Raw genomic sequence first — 9,389 nt, forward strand, 5'->3', positions numbered from 1 at the left:
AGGACTCTGGGATCATGACCTGAGCCGAAGGAAAGCACTTAACCAGCTAAGTCACCCAGGCGCCCTCTATTTTTAATTTTTGAGAAACCTCCATAAGGTTTCCCACAGTGGCTACACCAATCACAGTCCACCAACAGTGTATGAGGGTTAGCTTTCCTCCACATCCTTGCTGACATTTGTTATTTCTTGTCTCTTTGATGCTAGCCATTCTGACAGGTATGAGGTGATATCTCTTCGTGGTTTTGATTTGCATTTCCCCAATGACAAGTGATGTTGAACATCTTTTTATATGTCTGTGACCACCTGTATGTTTTCTTTGGGGGGTAAAAAGGCTATTTAGGTCCTGTGCCAAATTTTTAATGGGATTATTTTTTAGTGTGTAGTTGTAGAAGTCCCTTATATATTTTTGTTATTAACTCCTTATCAGATATCTCATTTGCAAATATATTCTCCCTTTTAGAGTGTTCCTTTATTTGATATATTAATGGTTTCCTTTGCTGTGCAAAAGCTTAGTTTGATGTAGACCCTATTTTCTGTTTTTGATGTTGTTGTCCTTCCCTCAGTAGAAAGATCCAAAAAATATTGCTAAAACCAATGACAAAGAGCTTATTTTTTTTGCTATTAATATGTTGAACACTTAGTGTATGTAAGCCCTATTCCCATTAATCCTAGGAAAAGTGGGCATTATTTTCCCCATTTGCTCCTTGGGAAATTGGCACAGAGAGCTTTAGAACTTGACCAGAGTCACGGAAGTGAAATAGACAGCCAGGATCATATCCAAGTATTTTAGTACCATACTCTGCAGTTACATTTTATATCAACTCACTTCAATTTGAATTAAAATTCTTGAACATATTTAATTTGAAAAGTTCTTAGTAGCTATAACACCTGTTTATATGGATTCATCTGAGTAATGTGTTAGTAACAAATGGTATATTCAGTTTCAAAACTATCTACTGACCTATAACAGGTTTTTATCTAGACCAATATTCAAGACTATGTATTTGATTTCTTCTTCAGAACTTATTTGGTAATGTTTTCAGGTAACTAATTGAGGACAACAAATACTGATTATGATTACCCTGGGTAACTGGCTTTCAATTTCAGTTAAAGCACTTGACAGTTGAAGTGCATTTTGTAGTTCAGTAGTTACATACAAGAAAGCTAAGTATATCACGGTGACATTTAAGAAGGCATTTATAAAGGTTTCTAGAGGGCAAAAAAAACATTCTCTAGCGTATTTAAAGCTGATTACTCGTTTTTATTTTTTGTGACCTTTCTTTGTGCTTTTTTCCCCCTAAAAAACAGGTTTGCTTCTTTTATTTTGTTGGAAACAATATAGGCATATAAATTATAGCTTTGACTACTGTAGACTGATTTGATATTAGTCATGATGGGGCAAGATGATTTAAACCAGGTGCTATTCTGGCTCCTTTCAGAGGTTTTATTTAACATAAAGCTATCCTGAAAGGAAAAAAATAACATAGAAAATTTTAATATATTTGATGCTTTCATATTATTTCATTTTTCAATAAAGTTAAATGCCAGATATGCTTCATCCTTCTGTTGATTGGTAGCATTGGAAAGTCAGTTTCAAATGGTTAGAGACAATCTACCAGGTCATCGTCAGTCCATTCTTCCTCTTCATGCTTGGGTTTCTTTGAGACCTAATCATCATCTTCATAGCCTCTCCTCTTCTTCGTAATTATGTTAAGGGCAAGCTCAGCAGAGTGACATCTCTCCAGCTTCTGTTTCAGAACAGCAACTTCTTCAGATCTGGGTAGCTCATATTTTTTACCAAGTTTCTCATACTTTTCATTATATCTAGTAACTGTGACAAGCAAGTTCTGTTCTCTTTCACCATCAGACTTTCTGACAAATAACTTTCCATAGTAATTCCTGCTCGAGATGCACTAGATAAAATGGCAGTCAGGACAATTTGGGAAGGTGTGTATAAAAGGTAAGCATCCCTCAATGCAATTCTATTAAGAAAGTCATCAGCTGTTTTCCCCAACATCTCTGGATTCTCCATCATGGGGTAGTGAGTCTTTAAATCAGTGAGAAAGCCCTCAAAGGGTCTATAAGGATTGTGGACAATAAGGTAGAAATTAAGTTGCTGTATAAGAAGTAGTTCATATGCCAAAATCTGTTCAAGTGCCTCTTCTTGCCCAAGAGGACTCTCCCACAGATTTCCAGCGAACTGTGGACTAGATACATTGAATTCATCTACTTTGCAGGCCAAAATTCGCAAGTTAGCATTATTATCCAGGGGTGATATTCCATTACTGAATCATGAAGATAAAAACGCTTGAAATACATACCAGCTGTACCCACAACAGACCTTGGCATTGCTGGCTTAAACACAGAATAGAATTCTAATAATCTCTTCTCATAGTATTTACAAAGCATCATTTCTTCATGAGGCTCAAGGAAGACTGGATCATTTGGAAGAAACTTCCCATTGGCCAGCACTTTGCATTTGAATTTGCAGTTGGTGTTGGCCCACAGTCGTGCCAGCTGCCCCTCACTGGTGAAAGTCCAGTGCCGCTTCTGGCCACTGTGTTGGTACATCACAAAATCCTAAAGCAGGCCCAGGAGTCTGGACAAAAAGACCCCAAACACCACAACCCCGTGGGGAAAATAAGCACCTAAGTCATCATCGCAAGCCTGTGGAAACTGAGGGCATCAGTTCAGTCCAGTCAGGCGCATTTATGTTAAGATCATAGAGCTTATTTATTTTTTTTTTTAAGATTTTATTTGATTGAAAGAGTGCGAGCTCTAGATGGGGGAGGGTCCAAGGGAGAAGCAGACTCCCCACTGAGCAGGGAGCCCCATGCTGGCCTCCATTCCAGGATTGCAGGTTCATGACCTGAGCTGAAGGCAGTCACTTAGGAGCCCCCAGGTGCCCCTTACAAAGAGTTTATTGATGTACCTTCTGGGTGTTTTGTGTGTTTGGATGTCAGATTTAGGTCTTTAATCCATCTTGAATTTATTTTGTATATGGAGTACAAAAGTAGTCTGGTTTCATTCATTTGTATGTAGCTGTCCAGTTTTGCCAACACCATTTAACAAAGAGACTGTTCTTTCCCCCTTTGTATATTCTTGCCTCTATTGCCATATGTTAATTGGCCATATGAGTTTATATCTAGGATCTCTATTCTGTTCCATTGATCTATGTGTTTATGTAACCATACTCTTTTGGTTCCTATAGATTTATAATATAGTTTGAAATCTGGATTGTGATAACTCCAACTTTGTTCTTAAGATTACTTTCATGATTTAGGGCCATTTGTGGTTCCATACAAATTTTAGGATTCCTGTTCTAGTTCTGTGAAAAATGCCATTGGTGTTTGATGGGAATTGCTCGAATCTGTAGATTGTCTTGGGTAATAGAGACAATTTAATAATATTCTTCCAATCCATGAACATGCTATATCTTTCTGTGTCATCTTCATCAATGTTTTGTATTTTTTTCATCATTTTTGAAACATATTTGTGTTTCTTTCATCAGTGTCTTACACAACTACATTCTTATATTCAGAGTACCAGTCTTTCACCTTGTTGGCTAAATTTATCCTAGGTATTTTATTCTTCTTGATGCAATCATACTGTTTTCTAAATTTCTACATTTTGTAGTTCATTAGTAGTGAATAGAAACACAACAAATTTTTGTATATTCTGTATTCGGCAATTTTACTGAGTTTATTAGTACAAAGAGTTTTTTGGTGGTCTTTTGGATTTTCTGTGTGTAGTATCCTGTCATCTGCAAATAGTGATGGTTTTGCTTCTTCCTTTCCAATTTTGATGCCTTTTATTTCATTTTCTTATCTGATTGCTATAGCCAGGACTTCCAGTACTATGTTTCATAAAAGTGGCAAGAGTGGGAATTCTTGTCTTGCCCCTGATCTCAGAAAAAAAGCTTTCAGCTTTCCACCTTTTTTTATGTTAGCAGTATGTTCATTAAATATGGCTTATGTTATGTTGAGGTATGTTCCTTTTATAGGAGGATGTTGAATATTGTCAAATCATTTTTCTGCACCTATTGAGATGATCTTATGATTTTTGTCTTACATTAATGTGGTTTATCACGCTGATTGATTTGGAGATAATGAACCATCTTGTATCCCTAACTAAATCCCACTTGAGTGCGGTGTATTTCCTTTTAATGTATTGTTGAATTTTGTTTGCTAATATTTTATTCAATATTCTTGAATTTATGTTTATCAAGGATACTGGCCTGTAATTTTTTAAATTTTTTATTAATTTTTTTGGAGTGTCCTTGTCTGGTTTACTGTCAGGTTAATGCTGTCCTGGTAGAATAAATTTGGAAGCATCCCTTCCTCTTCAATTTTTTGGAATAGTTTGAGAAGGATATGTATTACCTCTTCTTTAAATGTTTAGTAAATTCACCTGTGAAGCCATCTGCTCCTGTACTTTTATTTCCTGAGACTTTTTGATTACTAAATATAAAGTTAAATCAGTAATCAATCTGTTCAGAATTTCTAGTTTTTCCTGATTCAGAAAAATTGCATGTTTCTAGGAATTTATCCATTTCTTCTGGATTTCCCAATTGGTTCACATGTAATTGTTTATAAAAGTTTCATAATCTTTTGTATTTTTGTGGTGTCAGTTGTAACTTCTATTTCATTTCTCATTTATTTGAATTCTCTTTTACGTGACGAGTCTGGCTAAAGTTTTATCAATTTTGTTTATATTTTCAAAGAACCAGCTCTTAGTTTCATTGATCTTTTCTATTTTTTTTTTTTTTTGGCTCTATTTTCACTCTAATCTTTATTCTTTCCTTCCTTCTGCTAACTTTGGGCTTTTTTTGTTCTCCTTTTACCAGTTCCTTTAGGTGTAAATTTAGGTTTTTTGTTTGTTTTGTTTTGTTTTTGAGGTTTTTCTTATTTGTTGAGGGAGCCCTGTATTGATATCAACTTCCCTCTTAGCACTGTTTTTCCTGAATCTCCTAGATTTGGTGATGTTGTGTTTTCATTTTCATTTGTCTCCAGGTATTTTTTTTAATTTGATTTCTTTGTTGGCTCTTTGGTTGTTCAGTAGCATGTTGTTAAGCCTCTATGTGTTTGTTTTTTTTTTCCATTTTTTTTCTTGTAATTGATTTCTAGTTTCATACCATTAAGGTTGGAAAAGATGCTTAATATGATTTAAATCTTAAATTTATTGAGATTTGTTGTGGCCTAACTTGTGATCTATCCTGGAGAATGTTCCACATGTACTTGAAAATAATATGTATTCTGCTGTTTTTGGTTGGAAATTTCTGTATATATCTGTTAAGTGTCTCTGGTCTAATGTGTTATTCAAAGCCAATGTTTCCTTTCCAAAGCCAATTTTCTGTCTGGATTATCTATCCATTGATTTAAATGGTGGTATTAAAGTCCCCTACTATTACCATATTACTGTCATTTTATCCCTTTACATCTGTTGATGCTTGCTTCATATATTTCGGTGCTTTCATATTGGGTATATAGATATTTATAACTGTCATATCCTCTTGGATTGATCTCTTTATCATTATGTAATACTCTTCTTTGTCTCTTGTTAGTTTTTGATTTTAAGTTTATTTTGTCTGATATAACTATTGTTACCCTAGCTCTCTTGTTTCCATTTGCATAGAATTAACTTTTCTATCCTTTCACTTTCAGTCTATATGTGTCCTTAAGTATGAAATGAGTCTCTTGTAGATGGTCTTGTTTTTTTATTCATTCAGTCCTACGATATCCTGGAGCATTTATTCCATTTAAAGTTAAAGTAAATATTGATGGGTATTTACTTATTGCCATTTGTTAATGGTTTCTGCTTATTTTTGTAATTGTTCTCAGCTCTTTTCTTCTATTTCTCTCCTGCCATGTGATTTGATGATTTTCTTTAGTGTTATATTTGGATTCCTTTCATCTTATTTTTTAGTGTATCTGTTATAGAGTTTTGGCTTGTGATTACCATGAGGTTTATATATAACACCCAGTGTATGAAGCAGTCTATTTTAAGTTGATGCTCACTTACGTTTGAACAAATTCTTAAAGGCTTACATTTTCATTGCCCCCTCCTTTTATGTATTTGATGTCCTATTTTACATCTTTTTGTATATTCCTTAACTAAATATTACAGGTACAGTTGATTTTACTACTTTTGTCTTTTAGCCTTCATAGTAGTTTTGTACATAGTTAATCCACTACCTTTACTATGTATTTGCTTTATACATAATTTTTTTTCTTTCATAACTTTCTTATTTATAGTTACGGTCTTTTCTTTTCCACTTAAGTCCCTTTGACATTTCTTAAATTTGGCTTAGTGATGAACTCCTTTAACTTTTGTCTGGGAAACTCTTTCAAATCTGAATGATAATTTTACTGGGTAGAATATTCTTGGTTGTTGGCTTTTTTCTTTTCAGCCCTTTGAATATATTATGTCCCTGCAAAGTTTCTGCTAAAAAATTAGCTCATAGCCTTATGAGGTTTCTCTTGTATGTAACTATTGCCTTTTCTCTGGCTGCTTTCAAAATTCCTTATCTTTTACTTTTGCCATTTTAATTGTTACTGTATATTGGTGGGCCTTCCTTGGGTTTGTCTTATTTGGGGCTTTTTGTGCATCCTGGAACTGGATGTCTGTTTTCTTCCCAAGGTTAGGGACATTTTCAGATATTATTTCTTCAAATATGTTTTCTGCCTCTTTCTCTCTCTTTTCTCTGAGACCCCTATAATGTGAATTTTAGTATGCTTGATGTTGTCCTTTATCTTAACTTTTAAAAGAAAATATATTTTTGCTCTCTGGTTGGATGATTTCCACTACCTTGTCTTCCAGATTGTTCCATTCTTCTGCAACCTCTAATCTGTTGTTGATTTTCTCTACTGTATTTTTCCCTTCGGTTGTTGTATTCTTCATCTATGATTGGTTCTTTTTTTTATTATTTCCATCTCTTTGTTGAAGCTCTCTCTTTATTTTTCTCTCAAGGTCAGGGATTACCTTTATTACCATTACTTTGAACTCTTTATCAGGTAGGTGGTTTATCTCCATTTCCTTTAGTCTTTTTTCTGAGTTTTTTTTTTCTGAAGTCTTTCATTTGGACCTTGTCTTCTCTGTCATTATTTTGCCTGGTTCGCTGTGTTTGTTTCTATGTAGTAGGTACATCAGCTATGTCTCCTGGTCTTAAAGTGATTGCCTTATGTAGAAAGCATCCTGTGGGGCCTAAAATTGCAATCCTTCATGATCACCAGAATCAGATGCTCTAGGAGTGTCTCATATTTTGTGTTGTATATTTTCTCTTATTGTGGGTAGGTTGCTGCAGATGCACTGGCTGGTGGGGCTGACCCCCTGCCCAGCTGGTTGTGATCCCCAGCTGTGACTCCTACAGACTCACTGCTGGATGGGGCTGTTCACCCCCCACCCCTTCCTGCATGACTGGCTGAGTGTCTCAGCTGCAGTTGCTGTAGATGCCCTGCTGGGCAGGGCTACCACCCCTCCCTGCCGGTCAGCCTCTTGGAGGGGCACCAGTCTCAGCTGATATCACCTGCTGTGTGTGGTGGGGTGGGAACCACATGGGGGGGTGCCAGTAATGCCCAGTTTGCCTACTGGTGTGCAGGGTGCTGGCTACTTTGGAGGGGCACCTGCCAAGACAGGTGGATTGGGTGGGGGTGGGTCTGCTGAGGAGTATCAGGTTGAGTGAGCATTGCTAGCAGAGCAATGGAAAATATCAGAACTGGTGCCACCAGTGTCACACCAGCTTGGCCTAAGTGGGCAAGAAAAATGGCACTCACTAGTGCTTCTGTTCCCAGAGAAATTTACCACAAATCCCTGCCCCTCTTCTATACACCCTAAAATTAGTCAATCTTTTTCACATATGGCTCACATGCTTTTCAAACTGCTACCTCTGTGCTAGTTATTGGAGCAAGTGAAATTGCATGTGGGTCCTGTGGGTCCTTTAAGAGCAGTCTGTTTCCTATAGCCCTCTGGCTCTCCCAAGATTAAACCCCACAGACATTCAAAACTCTTGCCATTAAGCCCACTGATTGTCAAAGCTAGATGTTATGGGGGCTCACCTTCCCTAGTGTGGGGCTTGAACCCCTTCCTCCTTGGTGAGGACCTCTGTACCTCTGATGTTTCATTATTTACATAGATTTCTTTCTCTACTTGTGACAATTTTATCATAGTTTTAATAGTTAAAACATTTCCTATCCAGTAATCCCTATCTTCCCTCTAGGAGCTTAAGAGTAAGGTACTTGCCTCTGTTCTCTCCCTGGGACCTCTGTACCTTATTTAAGATAATTAACAAATCTGTGATTTATAGATGAAGAAGAAATGTAGACCTTAAGTAACGTCCCCAAGGTTATGTAACTAGTAGCAGGACAGGAATTTAAAGTGAACTATCAACCGCAAATTTCATTTTCCTAATTATTATTATATTCAGTCTTTTAGATTCTTAGTATTAGAGGAGTCTCTCCCATAAACAAAGAATAAAACCTTGAGCAAGCCAAACCTCAAATGACCATATTACGCATTAAAAAGAGTGTGCTGGTATGTGCTCTCTTGCTCTCTCTGTCAAATAAAATCTTTAAAAAATAAAAGTGTGCTGGTAAATGTTTAATGACTGGCTATCCAAAATCCCATCATTTTTAGTATTTGCTGATTTCCGTGATATAAATACTCCCTCCATGGCTGATTTCAAGCAATCAATCTGACTGTACTGAAAGGAGTTGAGAAAAGAGAAGCAGAAAAGGCTGTCATCATCCAATGTGAGCCAGCACATCAGTGACTCCATGAAAATTAAAAACAGTATCTGTGCTTTGCTTTAACAATTAGATCCTTAATCTGTGAACTAAAGGTATATGTGGTATGGAAAAGAGAATTTTCAGCAGGGTCAATCAAAATTGAATCCTGGCCATACTACTAAATAGCTAATAGCTAATATACATGTGTATATATCTACACACATAGCACACACGTTTTCTTTATTCATCCATCGGCAGGAATTTAGGTTGTAAGCCAACCTAAATCTTAGATTTTTTTTAAGTAATGCTGCAGTGAACATGGGGATACTGATACCTTTTTGAGTTAGCGTTTTTATTTCCTTCCAACAAATACCTAGTGGTGGAATTACTAGATCATATGGTAATTCTATTTTTAATTTGTTGAGGAGCCCTCCATACTGATTTCCATATGACGTAACCAATTTACATTCCTACCAAAAGCATAAAAAGGTTGCCCTTTTTTCACATCCTGTCCAATACTTGTTATTTGTCTTTTTGATAATAGCCATTCTAACAAGTATGAGGTAATATCTCATTGTGGTTTTGATTTGCATTTCCCTGATTAGTGATGATGGGTACTTTTTAATATACCTATTGGCCATCTGCATGTCTTTTTCAGAGAAATGT

The 9,389-nt window shown here is 36.1% G+C and overlaps 1 pseudogene; it reads right to left on the reverse strand.

The window, feature by feature from the left end:
* Positions 1-1,601: 1,601 nt before the first annotated feature.
* LOC112811115 (cyclin-H pseudogene) lies at positions 1,602-2,571 on the reverse strand (annotated as a pseudogene).
* Between the last annotated feature and the right edge of the window lie 6,818 nt (positions 2,572-9,389).

The sequence above is a fragment of the Callorhinus ursinus genome, unplaced genomic scaffold (genome assembly GCF_003265705.2).
Source record: "Callorhinus ursinus isolate GAN/ISIS: 27379988/994484 unplaced genomic scaffold, GSC_fseal_2.0 scaffold2, whole genome shotgun sequence".
In the NCBI taxonomy this organism is placed as follows: domain Eukaryota; kingdom Metazoa; phylum Chordata; class Mammalia; order Carnivora; family Otariidae; genus Callorhinus; species Callorhinus ursinus.